This window comes from Suricata suricatta, chromosome 9 (assembly GCF_006229205.1).
Source record: "Suricata suricatta isolate VVHF042 chromosome 9, meerkat_22Aug2017_6uvM2_HiC, whole genome shotgun sequence".
In the NCBI taxonomy this organism is placed as follows: Eukaryota; Metazoa; Chordata; class Mammalia; order Carnivora; family Herpestidae; genus Suricata; species Suricata suricatta.
The window spans coordinates 55,475,489-55,495,923 of record NC_043708.1 but is presented as its reverse complement, the minus strand read 5'-3'; the positions used below and the strand labels follow the sequence as shown (position 1 = coordinate 55,495,923).

Below are 20,435 nucleotides of genomic sequence, written 5' to 3'. Positions count from 1 at the left end.
GGTAACCAGTTTGAAAGTTTCATTTGTCTTTTTTATTTTACCTGAGGTCTGAGAATAATGAAGGCAATAGAGATTCTGCGAAATGAGTAGTAGCATTGTACAAAACTCCTACAAATCTCCCTATAATTTTAGAGAAGTAAATTTCTCCATCACTAGATAGACAATTAGGACTATCTCAGATATAAAGCAAAGTGAACTATATATATACATATATATATATGTGTGTGTATACACACACACACACACACACACACACACATATATATATATATATATATATAGAGAGAGAGAGAGAGAGAGAGAGAGAGAGGCGGGGAGAGAACAAGCGAGCATGTTCATACACCAGGCTGTGATCAGACCTGAAAGAGACATATAATGACCAGACATATTTCTGTTCTGTTAGTGTAGGTAATTAAATCCATTTGAAGATGTTTAAAGGAGACTTTAGGTTTGCAATCCAGTTTCCTATCATTATAGTTTTGATTAGATAACAAGAGTGCAGGCCATGCATTAGAAAAATCCGTAGATGGGGTGCCTGGATGGCCCAAGTGGTTAACCATCCGACTTTGGCTCAGGTCTGATCTCAGGATTCATGGGCTCGAGCCCTGCATGGGGCTCTGTGCTGACAGCTTGGAGCCTGGAGCATGCTTGGGACTCTGGTTTTCTTTCTCTGCCTTTCCCCACTCATGCTCTGTCTCTGTCTCTCTCAAAAATAAACAATAAAAACATTAAAAAAGAAAAAAAAATTTTGGGCTTGGCTTTAAAGTTTTCTCATGAATGCAGGATTTTAATCATTTTATCTGTGCCATAATAATAGACCTGAAGTTGTATGCTGTTGGCCAAAAGGAGGAAATGAGAAAGTACAATTCTGCTTCACTGTTAATAAGACTGGTGTAATACACAAAGAAAAGGCCTGCTGGAAAGTTGATCGGAAGCAATATTTCTCCCAAGAAGAGGCTACAGCTGCTAAGTGTCATAACTATTTCCTTCTTTGAATGACTACTGCTTTTTTAGTCACTGGGAAATGCTGCTCTCCCAAATCGTAAGCTGCTAGAAATGTTGCTGTTTGAAATTATATCAGTATGAAAGGACCATCGCACTCTTGCCAAGAGCCTCTATGTTACTTTGACATAAACAGCTTTGACGTAAAACCAAACTGTACAACTTCAGGTAGGGGATTTCTGGTAACATTCCACATATGTTTACTTTGTAGTTTATAAGGAAAAGTACCATGGATCCAGTTTCCTTTATAATTTCATATTTGGGCTATTTTTCCATTTTACCTAAGTTGTTGAGTTATTGGCAGTAGGTTGTATATAATATTCACTTGTTATCCTTTTAATATCAGTGAAGGCTATATTGATGTCCCATCTTTCTAATTTGTTGATTTCTATGCTAATCTTTATTGTTTTCTCCTTTCTTCTTGTGTTTAATTTGCTTTTCAATAATTAGTTTAAGATGGACTCTTAAATCTCTAATTTGTGAACTTTATTCTTTTTTTAATATAAGCACTGAATGTTATTAATTTCATTCTAAAGACTGCTTTAGCTACATTCCAAAACATGCATTTTTATACTTATATTTTTGTGTATTTTTATAATTGGTATGACTTTAAGCCTCTTAAATTATATTAGCCTTATGTTATGGCTTAAAATGAGGTCAATCTTGTTGACTGTTCATGTACTTTTGAAGAGAAAGTTTATTGTGCTGTGCTTGGTAAATGTGTTTTATTGGTGTTTTCTATAAATTTCAGGATAAATTGATTAATAGTGCTATTTAGGCATTCTACATCCTTACTGATATTCTGTCTACTTCTGTCAATTATATAACAGGGTTGAAATCTTCAACTAGAACTCTAAATTTTTCTCCACTGAAGTCTGTACACTTTTGCTTCCTTTGTTTTGAAGGTATGATACTAGCTGCATGCACATTTGATATTTTCATGTTTTCTTGATACGTTGACTTTGTAATTATTAACCAGTTTCCCTCATTATCACTGGGAATATTCTTCTCTCTGAAATATATTTTATCTGATAGTAAAATAGTCATTCCAACTTGCTTGCTTGTTTGCTTTCTCCCTCTTTCTTTTTTTTTTTATCTTTTCTTTACTTTTTTTTTCTCTTAGAACAGGGAAAGGGAGAGGGAGAGAGATCTTAAGGATAACCTGAGCTGAAATCAGTAGTCAGATGCTTAACCAACTGAGCCACCCAGGTGTCCTGCAGCTTTCTTTTATATAATGGTCATATAGTACATCTTTTTCCATTGTTTTTTTTTTCTTTCTTTGACTTTATAATCTAAGTGAATATTTGTATGCCACATTATTTGGGTTTTGCTTTTTTTTTAAGTTTATTTATTTATTTTTGAGAGAAACAGAGGCAGTGTGAGCAGGGGAGGAGCAGAAGGAGAGAGAGAACCCGAGGCAGGCTTGGTGCCACCAGCACAGAGCCCAATTCCGGGCTGGAACTCACAAAACCGTGAGATCATGACCTGAGCTTCAGCCAAGAGTCAGATATTTAACCAACTGAGCCTCCCAGCCACCCCAGTTTGGGTTTTGCTTTTTATTACCTGACAGTCACTTTCATTTTTTGGAGTGTTTGGATTAATTACATTTAATGTGATTATTGATGTGATTGGGCCTGTCTTCTTTTTGATTATTATTATCTAATATTATTTTTCCCTATTATTGAAAATTGTTTTTGGCGTTCTAGAGTTAATATTATCAAGTTTTCACTTATTACAGCTACCTTTAGATAATATAATATGACTTTGTGTGTTGTAAGAAAGTTACAACAGTATCCTATTTTCCTCAAACTTGTACTTTTGCTATTATACATTTTTGTTTTTACATATGTTACAAACTACACAGTCACTGTTATTATTTTTGCTCCAAGCTATATGGTATCTTTCAAATAATAAAAAAAATTGTTTGTTTGTTTGTTTATTGAGAAAGAGAGACAGAGTACAAGCAGGGAGGGGGCAGAGAGAGAGGGAGACACAGAATCCGAGGCAGCCTCCAGGCTCCAAGCTGTCAACAGAGAGTCGGACGTGGGGCTCGAACCTACAAACTGTGAGATCATGACTGAAGCTAAAGTCAGATGCTTAACCAACTGAGCCAAACAGATTCCCCTCAAATAATTTTAAAATGGGAAAATATTTATATTACTAGCATATTTACAATATCCTGAGCTTTCCATTCCCTTGGGGAAATGCAAGATTTCATCTAACATTTTCTTATGGCTTAAAAACTTCTTTAACATTTTTAAACTAGTTTTTTCTGTTTCATATTTATTTTGATAGATTTTTTCTCTGAATATAAAGTTCTAGCTAAACAGATTTATTTTAAAATTTTAACACATTTAGTATATCATTCATTGTCTTTAGCTTGTATTGCTTTTAATGAGAAATCTGTGATTCTTATTTTTGTTCTGTTTTATGTAATATTTTTTCCCCTGTCTGCTTGGAAGATTACTTTTTCTTTTCGTTTGTTTTTTTTTAGCAATTTTATTAGGGTCAGCTTTCTGTGTTTCATTATATGTTTATTCTTCTTTTAGAATGTGTGGGCTTATACTTTTCATAAACTGGAAGTTTGAGGCCTTTATTTCAATATTTTTTTGGCTTCCATTCCCCCAGGCCACCATTATATACACATCTTAACTGTTTAATATTATCCACTCTGTCTCTGGTTTTTCTTTTTTCAATCTTTTTTCTTTCCATGCTTCATTGCATCTATTTATATTTCTACTGCTTCACGTTTATGGATTATTTTTCTTCTGAAGTTTTAATCTTTTGTTGAATCTATCCAGCATACTTTCCATCAGATACTGAAATTTTTATTTTTATATCTTATATTTGGGTCTTTTAAAATAACTTCCATTTTTTCCCTATTATGATCATTTCTATATGGCATTCTTAAGCATGTGAAAAATATTTAGTAGTTGTTTTAATACCCTTGCCTGCTAATATCATTACCTCAGTCAATTGTGCCTCTATTTCTGTTCTTTGATTTATCTCCTGGTATTGGATCATGTTGTCTGGTCTCCTGCATGTTTCAAAATATATTATCAGATCCAAGGCATTGTGGTTTTTATGTTGAGTGTTAGGGATTGTGCTATGTTTCTTTAAGTAATGTTGGAAAGTCTTCTGGTATGCAGTTAAGTTACTTGGGTCAGTGGTGGTTTGCTTTGAAGAATTTTTTGTTGGCCCTTGGTGTAATTAAGCCCCATTACAAAGAAATAGCCTTCTGTGAACTTAATTTGATGTTTCATCTCTCATAAAACCTCACCGCTCTGGCTAAGAACACAAACTACTCCTAGCTTTGTGTGGGCTTTGGGAATTTTTATGTCTTCACATTTTGGTTGTTGTTTCCCAGATGATGTAGTTTCCACTTACAGATATGCAGATCTGTACTAAGCCAAAGACCTGAGGGAAGTCTCTGAAGATCTCCAGCGCTCCCTCTGCAAGATTCTCTATTCTTTGGTGCTCTCCATCCTATATTTTAAAAAGGTGAACCTCTCAAAAACTGATCTTTGTTCCCCCATCTCAGCGAGACCACCAGGCTTTATGTGGGCTTCTTCCCTTTGTTGAGTGGGAAATAAACTGGTATAATTTTACGGTTCATCTTGTTAATTTTCCTTCTCACAGGCAGTACAGTCCTTAACTACATATTGTCTAATGTTTGAAAATCTTTATTTTATATATTTTGTCCAGTTTATTCTAGTTGTCTTAAGGTAGGAGTATAAGTCTAATTTCTGACCCTCCAACTTGGCTGGAAGCAAACATCCTCCAAATCCATTTTAATCCTGCTATTAACTTTCACTTTTCTTTAATCCTTCTTGTGTCATCATTCTCCATTTTAATTTTTCTGTGATCTGTAGTTCACAGTCTGTTCAGTCCTTAGGGTTTGTTCTTATTTTAATTGATGCCACGTCTTTTTGCTTTCTAGGATCTAGGATGTACACCCTGCTCTCAACAAGATCATGGTGTCAGGGGTGAAAGATTATTAATTAAAAAAAAATTCTGAACAGCTCAAGTGAAAACACTTAGATTATATCAGAGATTCTGACAAAGGACTGACACCATAATTCTGTATAAGTTCTTACTGAGGTTTAGCACATTCAGTAAATCAAAGGATATTATTTTGTCTGCCCAAATGTCTTTTAAAGTAAAGCAAAGATCTTTGCTTTTAATATTCATGTCTTGCTTAGTATTATATGCCACTCCTGATGCACAGAGTTGACCTTTTTAAAATAACCAAGCATCAATTCACATTTTATCAGTGGTTCTTTCCCTGGAAATGGTCCATTGCACATGGGGGGTTACTTGAAGTCTTGCAAATTGATAGGGCCTTTTGTGCATATATGCATATGTACATTAGTTCTGTACCTCTCTCTAATGGTATAGGGCCCAGTGATACAAAAAAGTTTAATTGCAAATTAGATTATAATCTAAGCTATTACTTATGCATGTATTTTTCATATAAAAGAGTCACAAAAATTAATGAAATTATCAATTTTACTTTATCATTTGTTATATTCACTGCTTGATGTTCTTATACTTTTTGTATATTTAAAATTTATAATTACAAAAAGGTTATTTGCAGCTTTAAGGTCCTATTAATCTTACTCAGGTCTTCAGAGATCAAGATAAAATTTTTTTAGATTTTCATTAGTATTGTAATCTTTATTATTATTTTAAAGAATGGCCAAGAAAAATAACTGGCAAAAAATAACTGGGAATTATAAAGCTCATCAAAAACTTTATGTTACTTCTCTGAAATCTTAATATTATTCAAGGGGAGGTAACTAGAAATAAAATGTCTTACTTTGCAATATGCTTTTTCCTAGGGTACATTCTAAATCAACATAAAGGTAATAATTATCACTAGCAGGATATTTTTGCCTTTTATTTTCAAAATATTACATATGTATTACATTAGGACTTATTTTTTATGAATACATAATATTTTAAAAAATAATTTATAAAGTAAGGGGATTTTGAAATATAACTGAGTCATGATTAATAATTAAAGAGAATTGTAGGTAATGCATATTTATGGCATACTCATTCTGCTATAAATAATGGGATTACACAGATATTTAAGACATAACTACTTCCCTGATACTAACTCTATGCTAAAACATGTGCACACCATTTTATATTCATTCATTTTGGGTAACAAAACACTGTGCTAGTAGATTAAAGCAGCATTCACAAATTACTAGCCCATGGGCCAAATCTGCTCCACTGCCTGTGTTTGTATGACCTATGTTTTGTGAAATGTTTTACATTTTAAAATAATTGTTTAGGGATGCCTGATGGCTCAGTCAGTTAATCTTCCGACTCTTGATATAGGCTCTGGTCATTATCTCATAGTTTGTGGGTTTGAGCCCCATGTCAGGCTCTGTGTTGACAGTGTGGAGCTTGATTGGTAATTCTCTCTCTGCCCGTCCGCCGGCTCCCTCTCTTAAAATAAATAAACATTTAAATAACAAAATAATTGTTTAAAAAATAAAGAAGAATATATTATAGAGACCATTTGTAGCTTGCAAAGAGTAAAACATGATCTTTTACAGAAAAAAAAAAAGTTCTGTTCTCTGGTTTAAACAAAAATTACTATTACCCCTAAAGATTCGGCAGATTGACTCACTCCAGATAGATGGTTCTTGCTTTGAGTCCTTCATGTGTGGTAGGCAGTTCTCGACTGGGTCTACACCCATTGAGCTTGACTGACTGTTTCTTCACGTGGCTGGCAGATGATGCTCGCTGTGGCCGGGGACTCAGCTGGCAGTGTTCGTAGGAGATCCACCCTTCGCCTTCCTGTGTGGTTTGCACTTCATACAACATGGCATCTGGATTCTAAAGTGGAGCATTCTATGTAAACATTCTAAAAGATCCATACAGAAGCTGTGGAGTATAATATATAATGAAGTATAATTCTTTTGCAGTCTATTGAGTAGACAGCATCAGCTGATATTCAGTATAGGTGGTGTCCATCCCTTTGGGGAGCGAATACTGGGAGGTGTGGTTCACTGCAAGAGTGAGGTGGTAGTTTTTGGGGACTAACTTCCACAGGCTTCCCTTTGGATTCTAATGATTCTCTTCCCTCCCAAGTGCAAAATATACTCAGTCCCTCCAAAGACTCCCAAAGTATTATCTCATATTATCACAATTGGCTTTAAAGCCTAGAATTTCATTATCTAAATCAGGTCTGGGTGTGAATGGGACTCCTCAAATTAGGTGCTTCTTAGTCTGAATCTGTACATTCAAAGAGGCAATTTACTTGCTTCCCACACACTCAACATGGGCTGGGGGGACACAATACTATAGGCATATCCATCTAAAACAAGAACTAGAAGGCACATAAAAGTCATTATTCTGCAGCAGTCTGAAACCCAGCTGGGTTCGGATGATAACTCCTCCTGCTTTGGTTGCAGGAAACACATGCTGATGAAGGCCCAGTTCTGCCTCTGGGATTATTTCTTTCTGACTTTGGCTGATCATTCTTTCTTTTCCATAAGAAATGCCCAAGCTCTCAGGTGAATACATTTTACAGCTTCTTCCCTGCTCATAGAAATTTGAAGGGCCTGAGACATCTTTTCTTTGTAGCTGTCTCTTTTGGTACAAGTTGGTACTAATTATTTTAAAATTTTGTTCATTTTTATGTATCAAGTTAGAAGTCTGCTCCATTGCACATCGTGGACCCACACCCACATTCTTTTTTTCTGACAGGGTGTCTTCTCTAGCTCACAATTTCAAAGTATCCTTGTCTAGTAAAGAGTATCTAAAAGGCAAGTCTCTTAGATTCATAGCAGACCTTTTTTCTAGGCAAGAAAATACAAGAAGCATAACCTGAAAATTTTTGGAAAACATTTTATCTAGCAGAGAGGGTATAGAAGGCATGCCCTTATTATTCTTAGAAGTCGTTTTTTTTCCCTAGTGGAGAAGGTCTAGGAGGAACTGCCTTAAATCTTTCTGAAGCCTTAACAAAGGGTTTTACAGATGCTCTCTCAATCTGAAATTTATCCTGAGGCCACATTTTACAAAAAGAGCACTGATTTGATCTTTGTCCAGATGCCATCTCTTACTTTGAGAAAGCTGTGCTGTCTGGAAAGGCTAGGTGTGAGAAACAATTCTATATTTTAAACAAGCAAGTCCTTGTTTTTAAAATTCCCTTTAAATTCTGATAAAAAATTTAATAGTCTCTTCTGTAGCTGTAGTTTCTCTGTATTTTTTTTACAGCCAGCTAAGATAAAATAAAACAGTTGGCACTTTTCATATTCTTTCAGGGAAAAAAATCCTGAGCTGTATTTAATATACCATTAAGTTAATACGGCACCATGGGGAAAATGATCAGAGCAGTGTATCCAGAATGCAGGCAAAAGTGAGTGCATTATCTGTGAAGTTAAAAATATACCCAAACTATCAAAAGTCATTCCTTATTTTATTATTGAACAGCATTTCTAAACAAGGTCACAAAATTCTCTGCTGGGCACACTACTACGCACTCTTGTGGTCATTGCAGGATGTCACTTTCATGATTATGTTAGACTATATGGCAAGAGGGGTTTTGCAGATGTAATTAAAGTTTCTAATCAATTGAGTTCATCAGAACTAATATCTCGATTGGGCCTGACCTAATCACATGGGCTCCTAAAAGGAGTTTAGAGGTTAGAGACAGAAGAAGTCAGAGAGAGAGCCATGCGATTTCAGCTTGGGGAGACCCTGACAGCGAGCCAGACCTACAGGTAATGGGAGATAATAAGCAGATTTGTTTTAAGCCATAAATTTATGTATTGATTTATGTATTTATTTTAATGTTTATTTTTGATAGAGAGAGACACACACAGAGCATGAGTAGGGAGGGGGAGAGAGACACACACACAGAGCATGAGTGGGGAGACACAGAATCTGGAGCTGGTTCCAGGCTCTGAGCTGCTGAATGCCTAGCTCGAACTCATGAATCACAAGATCATGCCCTGAGCCAAAGTTGGACACTTAGCCAACTGAGCCACCCAGGCACATATAAGCCATTAAATTTATGCTAATTTGTTATATACCAATAAAAATCAATCCATTTAGTTTAAATTTTGTTTTTCTATGGTTTTCTCTGTCATAATGGTTAGGAATGTTGAATGATGGTAAGTTACAAAATTCATTGCACTGTAACATAACTAACAACTGTTTAAGTGTTAAATTTCTAACATAGAACAAAAGTGCACTTGCAGATAAATATAACACTCTTTAGAAATACAGATGATGAAGCAATTACTTATCCCTGAAGGATTTGAGGCAAGCTGCATCATGTTGACATTTGAACTCAGCCTTTAAAGATGAGTAACAGCTGGCCCGGCTGAAAGGACATTCTAGAATGAACAGCATGAGTTGTCCCCCTGAGTAAAAGTAAGATGCTTGGGATTATAGAAAAGAAACAGACTGAGTATTAAGGAGATCTTAATGTATAGTTTACTGCCAAGAATCTAATTTTAGAGAATTTAATATTTTGTTTGAGTTTATGGATAAAGACACTTTTTTTTTCAAAATGTGGATACCTACAGGAAAAAAAAAGTGAGAAAGAAGTAAAATAAATCCATTGTGTTGAGGAGTTTATTGGTTATTATCAACCAAACTGTCAAGGGAGGATGTGTCAAAAGATGTGGAACCAGAAGTAATAAACATTTACTAATCTATAATAGTCTTCATAGAAATAATATCTAAATTTTTTTCCATTTTAAAAAAAATTTGTTTTTGAGAGACAGAGAGAGACATCATGAGCAAGGGAGGGGCAGAGAGAGAGGGAGACAGAGAATCAGAAACAGGCTCCAGGCTTTGAGCTGTCAACACAGAGCCCAATGAGGGGCTCAAACCCACGAACCGTGAGATCATGAATGACCTGAGCCAAAGCCGGATGCTTAACCAACTGAGCCACCAAGTGCCCCAATCATATCCAGTTTTAAAAGGCTACATGCTATATAGATATGTATGCTGACCCATTGAATAGTTTCATGATCATAAGATTTATGGTATATATCAAGATGCTGCTTTATGTTCAAAATGCTATCAGTTTTGGGGCACCTAGGTGGCTCAGTTGGTTAAGTGGTCTGCTTTGGCTCAAGTCATGATCTCGTGGTTTGTGAGTTCTAGCCTCAAAATAAATAAATAAATAAAAATTTTTAATGAAATGTTTTCAGTATTATCTATACGTACCCTATTTTTAAAAATATTTGTTTATTTTTGAGAGAGAGAGTGAGCACAAGTGGGGAAGGGGCAGAGAGAGAGGGAGACACAGAATCCAAAGCAGGCTCCAGGCTCTGAGCAGTCAGCACAGAGCCTGACCAGGGCGGGGGTACGGGGGTGGGTTTTGAAGTCACAAACCAGGAGATCATGACCTGAGCCGAAGTTATATACTCAAACCACCGAGCCACCCACGTGCCCCGATACATACTCTATTTAAACATATAACCCATAATAAAATGTTCCACATTTGAAAATCTCATATTGGTTATAAAGAAATGCATTATTTAGTCACAATCATAAGAAAACCAATGCAGATTAAACAGGAAGTTTGAAATACTTCCATTTCTTATTTTATTGTGTATCATTTTTATGTGAAATCAGTTAAAACAGCAAAAAAAATCAATGATAAAAAATTTAACAAATTCTGGACATGCAACAGTAAGATACTAATCCAAAAGTAATGAATTATCATGTTTTTTCCCCTCTAATTTAGCTGCAGAGATGAGCCCCCGCACTTGCACAATCAGCATAAGTAAACGATGAGTTAGCAATAGTTAAACTTTAAGATAAAGTTTTTTATAGTGGAGGTACCTAGTGGGGTTTATATAATACACCTCATATTTTGTCTCATTATCTCTTTATTGAGTTAGGGGTATCTCAATTTTAAATTTGATTGCTTTACTCTTTAGCTATTATGGCTTCTTGCTGCGATGAGTAAATCAAGGCACAGAAAACGTTGTAGAATCGGTGACTTTCATATTTAGGGTGGAACGCAGAGGTACCTAAGTTGCTACAACCCTGATGTGATATCCTGGGAATACTGAAGATGTCATTACCTCTTAGGGATAGCCCTTTTAGGCTTGATATCTCGAAAGTGTTCTCATCTTGAGTCAAAAGACCTTTGGAAGTACATAGATTAAGTCTAATATCTTTTGCATATGACACTTGTCAAATCTATAAAGACTGCTTTATCATTGCAGCCCACTACCTAATAGGCTAATTCTTCATGTAGGCCAGTGGTTGGGTAGGGGTTAAAACTCAGGTTTCGGGATGCCTGGGTAGCTCTGTCAGTTGATCAGGTCATGATCTCAGTTCCTGAGTTCCAGCCCCTTGTCAGGCTCTGTGCTAACAGCTAGCTCAGGGCCTGGAGCCGGTCTTCAGATTCTGGGTCTCCCTCTCTCTCTCTCAAAACTAAATAAAATATTAAAAATAAAACCCTCAGGTTTCATTCTTCCCATACATTTTTTACCCCCATCCTCTATGCTAAGAGGCAGTCCAGTATGTGTAAGTAGGAAAGGGCAAGTTGTCCTTGCCTTCTGTGAAACTCTTACTATAAATTTTTACTAATATTTTTATGTAGTTAGATTTTCAAAAAATGCTATATAAATGTTTACATCCAGAAATTACAGTAGAAATTATGTGATGTTAGTAGTTATGTTAGATTATACAATTTCCAAAAGGTTGAAATGAAGAAATTTACAACTTAGGGAAAGAATCAAAGCTAGTTTAGCTAACTTTCTAGAATAATTGGGTAAACCCTTCTAGGAAAGAGTGAAGGAATATCTTGCACTTAAAACTGCTTCCTATTTGATCAACTCTAACAGCCATGCAGTGTGTACAAATTGGCTGGTGCATTTTTTTTCACTTTTCTGTAATGGATACTTATGAAACAATTTAAAGCTACTACATAAGAAAATATCATGACTATGCTTTTCTAAACTGTCCAGGGAATATAATAGTACTTGCAAAGACAGTTTTAGCCAGAATATTATGATAATCTTAACAGTTGACAGATGTGATTTGCTCCTATCTTGTTGTGGTTATTTTGAATGGGAGAAGATGTGCCATTAGAGGAGAAGTTCTGCCAGCTAATTAGCACATTAGATGTTCCATCAACCTTGCCTGCAGATAGTATGGTTCAGTATATTCAGGTTTATTTGGCATAAAGAAATGGAGGTGCCAGGCGCCTGGGTGGCTTAGTCAGTTAAGAGTCTGACTCTTGATTTTGGCTCAGGACATGATCTCATTGTTTGTGAGTGTGAGCCCCGCGTTGGGCTCCGTGCTGACAGTGTGGAGTCTGCTTGGGATTCTGTCTCTCCCTCTCTGTCTCTGCCCCTCTTCCCAAAATAAATTAATAAACTTTAATGGTAAAAAAAAAGGAATGGAAGTGCCTTTTACAATTGAACTGGTAATAGGTAAAAATATATGTTACAAAGTGCTATGATCTGAATGTATGTATTTCCCCCACCCCCCACCAAATTCATGTGTGGAAAATGTGAAAATGCAATGTCCATTGCGATAGTATTAGGAAATGCAGAGCCTTTGGGAGGTACTTAGGTCAGGAGGGCAGAGCCTGCATGAGTGTTATTATGTCCTAATGAAGGAAGCCACAGATAGCTTGCCACTTCTGCCCAACATACAATGACAAAATTGTGACTGGAGAAGTCCTTCACCTAGCTATGCTGGCACCTGGATTTCAGATTCTGCCAGCCTCTAGAATGTGAGAAATAAGTTTCTGTGTTTTATTTTTTATTTTTATTAAATTATTTTAACATTTATTTATTTTTGAGAGATACGAGAAACAGATCATGAGCAGGGGAGGGGCAGAGAGAGAGAGAGAGAGAGAGAGAGAGAGAGAGAGACAGAATCAGAAACAGGTTCCAGGCTCTGAGCTGTCAGCACAGAGCCTGACGTGGGGCCTGAACCCACAAACTGCGAGTTCATGACCTGAACTGAAGTCGGATGCTCAACCAACTGAGCCACCCAGGCGCCCCTCTGTTTTATTTTTAACTAAAACACTAGACAATTTTATTTTCACATTTCACAATACAAGTGAAAAGCACTTTTTTTTTTTTTTTTTGGTCCATCTACTCCCCTGCTAAAATGAGTCTGTCTTTGATAGGCAGAGGGAGCAAGTCATGCTGTTAGCAAACACCCAGAATCTCAGTACTATGATCTCCTGGTGAAGTAGAACAAGTAATATAAAATGGATTTAAAGGGGCTTCCCTTTCACCTTATCTGTGTGATTGAGTCCGTCCTGGCCAAGAAGGCACCATTATGAGATGGTGGGAGGTCTCATCACTGGGGGCCCAGGTGTCATTAGCACCTGGCTTCCTAGAGGTGGCCTCATTCCAAGAACAGCTCCCACTGGCATCATCCCAGGAGGAGGAGGGCCCATCATTGACATCACAGGTGGGGCCCCACATGGGGTGCTGGCATCATACTAGGGCGAGGAGGACCCAGAAGACCAGAGAGAGGTGGTTTCATTGCCTCTGCAGGAGGAGAAGAGAATGGTGTAGAAGGGAGCTTTCCTTATTAAAAATGTAGCAGTTGTTTTGTAGATTAGGCTCTGAACATGCTCTTCCATCCATTTCTGATTGTGGATTTGTATTTTTGTATTTCCTACTGCTGCAGTGTGTCTTTCTCATAGATGGAAAGTCAAGGGTGAGGTATGGGTTACAGTATTACAATAAAACTTAGGCATGTTACTCTCAAATTTCTGTTTTTTATAAGTCACCCAGTCTGTGACTGTGGTATTTTATAGCCTCAGCGGCCTAAGAGACTATGTAAAAGACATTGTGAATTATGTTCAAGGTAGATTTCTATTTCTTTAAGTTATATTTTATTAATTTTAATGTTTTTAATATTCCTGTCTACAACTACCAGTCCAATGTAAATGCCACAAAGTGTGGTATGTCTATCAAAAAGGATTAATTTAAGTCTAGAAAATAAATAATGTGTTCCCATAATTACATGCTATTTTAACCATTTCCAATAAAGAAAAGGGAAATGTCTTATTATTGCACTGTATAACATAATAAGGGCCTTGTAGAAATGATGCTTCTAAGTGATTTTATGTGGGATACTAAAATGGTCTTATAGTAAATCAACAGTTCAATTTTTGAAGTATATAATTTTGTTATGTTCTTGTCAGGGAAAAAGTTGTAAGAGACTATGAAAAGAAAGATTACTTCTAGCTCTATATGTCTAGGTTGTCAGGATTTTATTCTAAGCACTATAGGCAAAAATAAATACATCTTTACTAGGACTATGAATTGAATATTCTTATTAATGTTTAATTTTCAAAATAAGCAAATCAATCTGGGAATATTGGTCTACCAGAATTATTTAACGAATTGTAAACTACACATATGTGGAAAACTGTGGACTTGGGAAATGAGATACACAAAAACCAAAATAACAGAAAAAGTCTTCAATGAGTTTATGCAGCTCAGTAGTTCTTTCCCCTTTTGTCTCTTCTTTATTACGGGTAAGGTTCCACAGAGTAGCAATTACAGAGATTATATTTCTCTCCCCTCTCTTCTCTGTGAGTGACTCGTTTCCCATGCTTAGAAGCATTCAGAAGCCTCCTTTATCTTTAATGAGGAACTCTTTACCTGATCTATCCTATCACAACCTCTGTCATTAAATGAGACTTTTATATTCACATGTCACACACCCACAGGTTCATAAATATCTTAACCAGCTCTGGCTATTCAAAGCATTAGGGCCAACGTCAAACTCTGCATTGGTGCTTTGCATTTCATTTCCCATCTTTTCTTTCAGAAATTGTCACTATCCTTTATCTTTTGTACTTAACTTTTCATTTTCAAGTGGAATTATTTTCCACTAATTAAAAAAATACATTTTCATGTTTGTGTCCATTAAAAATCAAACAACACATGAACAGAAGTCCCTTAGTTTACCACCTACCCCTATCACTACCTTCTCATCTTCTTCCTTAAGAACCAAATAAGTTTTAAGAATTATCATTTCTACCCTTCCTGAGTTTCCATGTTAGGGCTCCCCCTTCCTTTTCCTTCTGAATTTCTATTCACTCCTCTTTCTTCTTTGCGTATTAGCACAGTTCTGTTGTTGTTTCTTTTTAAATTTATTTATTTTGAGAGAGAGAGAGAGAGAGAAGCAGGGAGGGAAGGAAAGAGAGAACCCCAAGCAGACTCCACGCTATAAGCATGGAGCCAGATGCAGGGCCATAACTCACAAACTGAAACCATGACCTGAGCTGAAATCAAGAGTCAATTGCTTAATGACTGAGCCACCAAGGCACCCCATCCTGGGTTTTTTTTTCTTTAACGTTCTCATTCTTCATTCCCTATTCCCTTGGTGATTTGATCCATATCCAGTGCTCTACCTCCTATATGGAGATGAAAGCTGGACTTGTTACTTTCTCTTCCAATTCCACTCCTTCCATTGTTACTTATCTAAAGAATGGTACCATCCACTGACATAAGGCAAAAGCGCAAGATCAAGCCTGATACTTTTTCTCTTTCCTTTGTCACCCTTTATTTAGTGCTTTAAGAAGTCCTGCCAAAGTTTCCTCTTAAATATTATATGAACTTTCCCCTTTATTCTCCATCTCCACCATATCCCAGCTACCATGATCTTTTGCCTAGATGATGTCATTGTGTCCTATCTACATTCACTCAGCCTTTCTTTAGTTCTTTATACTACAAATGTTAATTTGATTATGTTGTCATGCCCCCAACACTTAAAATCTTTTGATAATTTCCAAACTTTTTTTTTAATGTTTACTTTTGAGAGAGAAAGAGAGGGAGACAGAAGATCTGAAGCAGACTGTGCTGACAGCCTTCTGATATGCGGCTCAAACTCACAAACCATGAGACTATGGCCTGAGCTGAAGTCAAACACTTAACTAACCAAGTCAGCCAGGTGCCCTTCCCATTGTTCTTTGGATAAAGAAAATCTCTTTTATATGACTTGTAAAACCCTACATGGTCTGGAACCACCAAAGAAACATTTAGTTTCTTTGGCCCATTCACAATACACTCTTCAATCCTTTGTATCCAGGATACTTTCCCCAAATACCTCTTTATTTATATTTATTCTCAAATTGCAATTCAAACATTACTATCTCGATGTAGCCTTTTTTCCATGATAAGAGTCCCCTGATGGACTGATCCACCCCATTATGGACTGTTAGAATCTTGATAACTCCTGTTTTTAATAGTTCCTCCAGTTAGAATTTTGCATTTTTTTCAGTGGTTGTTAAATATCTACTTTTGCTAGGCAACTATTAGTTCCATCAGGAACTTTAAAATTTTTGTTCTTTATTATGTAACTAATGTTATATTAGTTTCCAGCTCCTTTCTGGAGAGTTTATAACTCTGGACGACCTTCCACTTTTATAATCCTGCTTTTGACCCTTTGCTCCTGGCATTTGCTTCTTGTTCTCTCTCATTCTTGAACCTAAGCATCCTACTAAGGATTTAACTGGATTTGTCCTCACCACTCTATTCTAAGAAATTGTAGACTAGATAGTATACCTGATCTACTACAATTAAGGATTATGAGCAGCCGTTCTCCTTTTCCTGTAGGAAAACCTTGCATAAATGCCTTTTACTCAGTTTACTTCAAATCTAGACATTTACTCAATGAGATTTTTGAATGTACTGATTTTCTCTTATTTATGCCCTTTATTTTTCCCTTTAATTATAGGTACTGCTTAGTCTTTGTAGTCCTTTGAATTTTCTTAATTTCTTTTCCTTCTGATAATTCATCTATAGTTACAGCTTTGTTTTAAGCAGCTTTATTAAGATATAATTCACATACCCATTTAATTAACCATTTAAAGCATATACAATTCAGTATCTTTTAGCATATTCACAGAGTGCATATTCATTATCACAATAATTTTTATAAAATTTTCATTACCCCAAAAATAAACCATGCACTTCCCAACCATCACCCTACAATGTCTCACCTCTTTCCTGAAGCTCTAGGCAACCACTAATCTACTTCCTACTTGTATAGATTTGCCTATTCTGGACATTTCTTTTAATTGGGATCACACAATATGTAGTTCTTTGTGACTGGATTTGTAGTCTTCATCTTAAACAACATTACTGTGCCATTTCTCAATAATTCATTTCTAGACCCATCTCCTCTCCGAATTCCAATAATGAATTAACAAATCTGTGGGCTGTATAAGTTATTCTTACCTTGGCATAATATACCTAAGGTAGAACTGGTAACTTTACTTGCAGTCAATTTGTTTGCCTTTATTCCTTATTTCTGTCAATGCATCTGGCATCACAGGAACTATTTTTCTCTCTTACTGTAACCCTATCTACTCAGCATAGTGCATGTAGGTGTTTTTGTCCTTTTTAATGACTGAGTGACCGAATGGATGCATCACTTACCTTCTGTTCAATTTCATAACAATTGTCCAGGCATTCACTTCCTTAGGTCTGCTTCCAAGGGTCTTTCTACTCCAAATACTATGGAGCCTCCATTTTGTTCTTAAAATGCCAGTTTCCTATTTAGCAGATAGTTGAGTTTTTGCTTGGAAAGCAGACTTGTATTTAAAGAATATGAGATTTAATATCATAGTGTCCAGATCTAAGTCCTACTTTAATTATTTTCCTGCTGTGTGATTATAGATAGGTTACTTAGATTTTTTTTTGGGGGGGGGACTCCAGTTCCTTACCTGTAAACTGAAAGGGATGACCTCAGTACTGCCTGTCCCAGAGGAGACTGAAAATTTTGGAGTGCCCACCATAGTAACTAGTATATTACAGGTATTCCAAATATTATGGCAAAGTATATTCAAATGTGATTGTGCGTTTTAAAAGGCTCATTTTAAACGATTAGTTTATAAATTTAATTAAAAATGTCTCGAGCTCTGAGAAACAAACAAAAGGTCTAAACCATTTTCTAGGAATAAGAAATTTTGTAACTTGTTGGCTTAACACAAAGTTGGACAGTACACTTTCATTAAAAGACAGTGGCTCAAAGGAAACAATTCAGTATTTCAAATGTTGGAGTATGTTTTTCAATGAGTTTCGATAAGATCATTTTTTATTACTTGTGTTTGTATAGCCTGGATCCAGAAGTTGGACTACTCTTAACAAGGGTGGTCCTGTGAATGGGGAGGATTTAGAGCTTCTCTTAGGGCCAAGTAAGGCAACAGGACCCACCCTTTTTTTGTGTTGCTGCTGTTCCACCAGCTGAAACCCTCTGGCAGCTGAGGTGTTTTCTCTGCAGAAGCAGCCAGGATCCTTGGGCACTTGTAGACTACTAGAATCACTTCCTCCCTCCAAGCTCCCTTATCAGCAGCAGAAACTATAACACATAGGGAATAATGAGCAACAGTATTCTCTTGGACTAGTTCCTTCCTTGTTCCTAAAGAGTATGGAAAGTGGTTATATATGGATCTATGCTAACTGTGCAAAAAAATCAGTCATTTTGAGGCAAAGAATTGCTCTGGAAGTAAGAATTTAGTTTTAATCGCACCAACAGACTCTCAGTAACTTAAATTATTGAAATATTCTTCTGGATCCCTTTCATACAACTTTATAATCTGGTCTTTATACATTGTTAAAATCTTTTTGCCACTTTATTTTGATTTAACCATCTGATCCATCAAAAAAACATTGCCTCAATGACTCTTATAGTTAACTTTTTCTTTCTTGCCTTTTCACTTTTTCTTTACTCAGGAATCCTTTTTTTTTTGATGTATAATTGACATATAACATATTAGTTTCATATATACAACATGATTCAGTATTTGTATGTACTGCAGAATGATAAATACAATAAATCTAGTTAAAATTTGTCACCATAATTATAAAAATATTTTTCTTGTGATGAGGACTTTTAAGATCTGCTCTCTTAGCAACTTTAAAATATGCAATATAGTATTATTAACTTAATATCATGGTATACATTACATCTTTATGATTATTTTATAAGTGGAAGTTTACACTTTTGGATTGTCTTCACCCATATCATCCTACCCCCACCTCTGGCAGTCCATCCCCTGCCCCGCATCCAGGGAATATTTTCCCCCATTTCTGTGTAGCTTTCTCTGACAATGGAGGTTTACAATATTCTCACCTTTTTAAAAACTCTGCAGCATTTATACTTAGCACCATACACCTTTAGCACTAGCTTTCTTTCCCAATGAGATTATAAAACTGACAATAGTTTTTATACCTGTATGTCCCACTAGAGTCTAGCACATTATAAACAAAGAGTGTAGTCACTTTTTCTGTAGAAAAACAGATGATTGCTATAAATAGCTGAGAAAAACAGATACCATTAGGAATAACTCTTAGAAAGTTGATTCAAGCAATTTTACTAAACTTATTTAAAAATAACTTAATTTTAAAAACCAGAAACAGAAAAAGAAACCACCTAAAGAACAATGAAACAGTTTATCAGTTAATTGAATTCTGAAATTAATCATTTTCGTAGGCATGCAATGTTTCTGTTTCTAGTCTAAGTTCAAGTATGAATGCCAATGTTGAATTCAAATAGAGCTTATTGAATGAGTAACTAACTCAAGGTCAGCAACAGGCTAAACATGCTGCTTGGCCACTTCCCAGTCAGTATTGTGGAAATTACAAGTGTAGCTATAAGGTCATTATGATACCTCATAATTTGCATTATTAAGCCTTCTGGGAATATGATCCTATATTGTGTCATCTCCTGGATTGCTTAGGTTTTTAAAGCAATGAGATTTTATGACCTTGGGAAACCAACTCCTGAAGCCTAGAAGAATGACATAACACCAATGACATTAAGCATCCTTCCATAACACTGAATATTTAAAGCTATGTTTAGGTGACAGAAACTTTCACAGAGATAGATATGACTTTCATTTATTGGATGCTCTTAAGTCAAATCAATTAATATTGATTAATTTGTCTTGCATTTATTTAAGTGGTTTTCTCTCCATTTAGGTGATATCATTGAACTAGTGTGTGTGTGTGTGTGTGTGTGTGTGTATCCTGATGGTAATATGGAGCCTCCATATTACCTCCATGTCTATCTGTGATGATGATGTTGAAACCTGTGGTCTCCACTCACCACTAGCTCAATATCGTGGATGTTTTACAAAAGTAGAAAGTTTCCCCTTTAAGAAAATGTGACTGCACACCTAAATTCTTTTTTTTAATTATTCATCAAATATTTATTTTTTTGAATATAACACAATTTATTTTTTTAACATATGCAATTATTTTCCATCATTTACACTACAGTAGTTACAATGACACTCCAGACAGAAAAGCAAAGTAAAAAATCAAAACCCCAACTTCTATTTCATGTACTTAGACTTATACAGAAATTAGAAGGTTAAGTAACAACTAGTTAATCACCTAATTTCACAGCTATATGAAGTGGCAATCGTTATATAGCAGCTTATCTATGATACATTC

The 20,435-nt window shown here is 35.8% G+C and overlaps 1 pseudogene; it reads right to left on the bottom strand.

The window, feature by feature from the left end:
- The window catches only part of LOC115302215, a 25,119-nt pseudogene extending 18,276 nt beyond the window's left edge, over positions 1 to 6,843 (bottom strand).
- Positions 6,844 to 20,435: the final 13,592 nt, after the last annotated feature.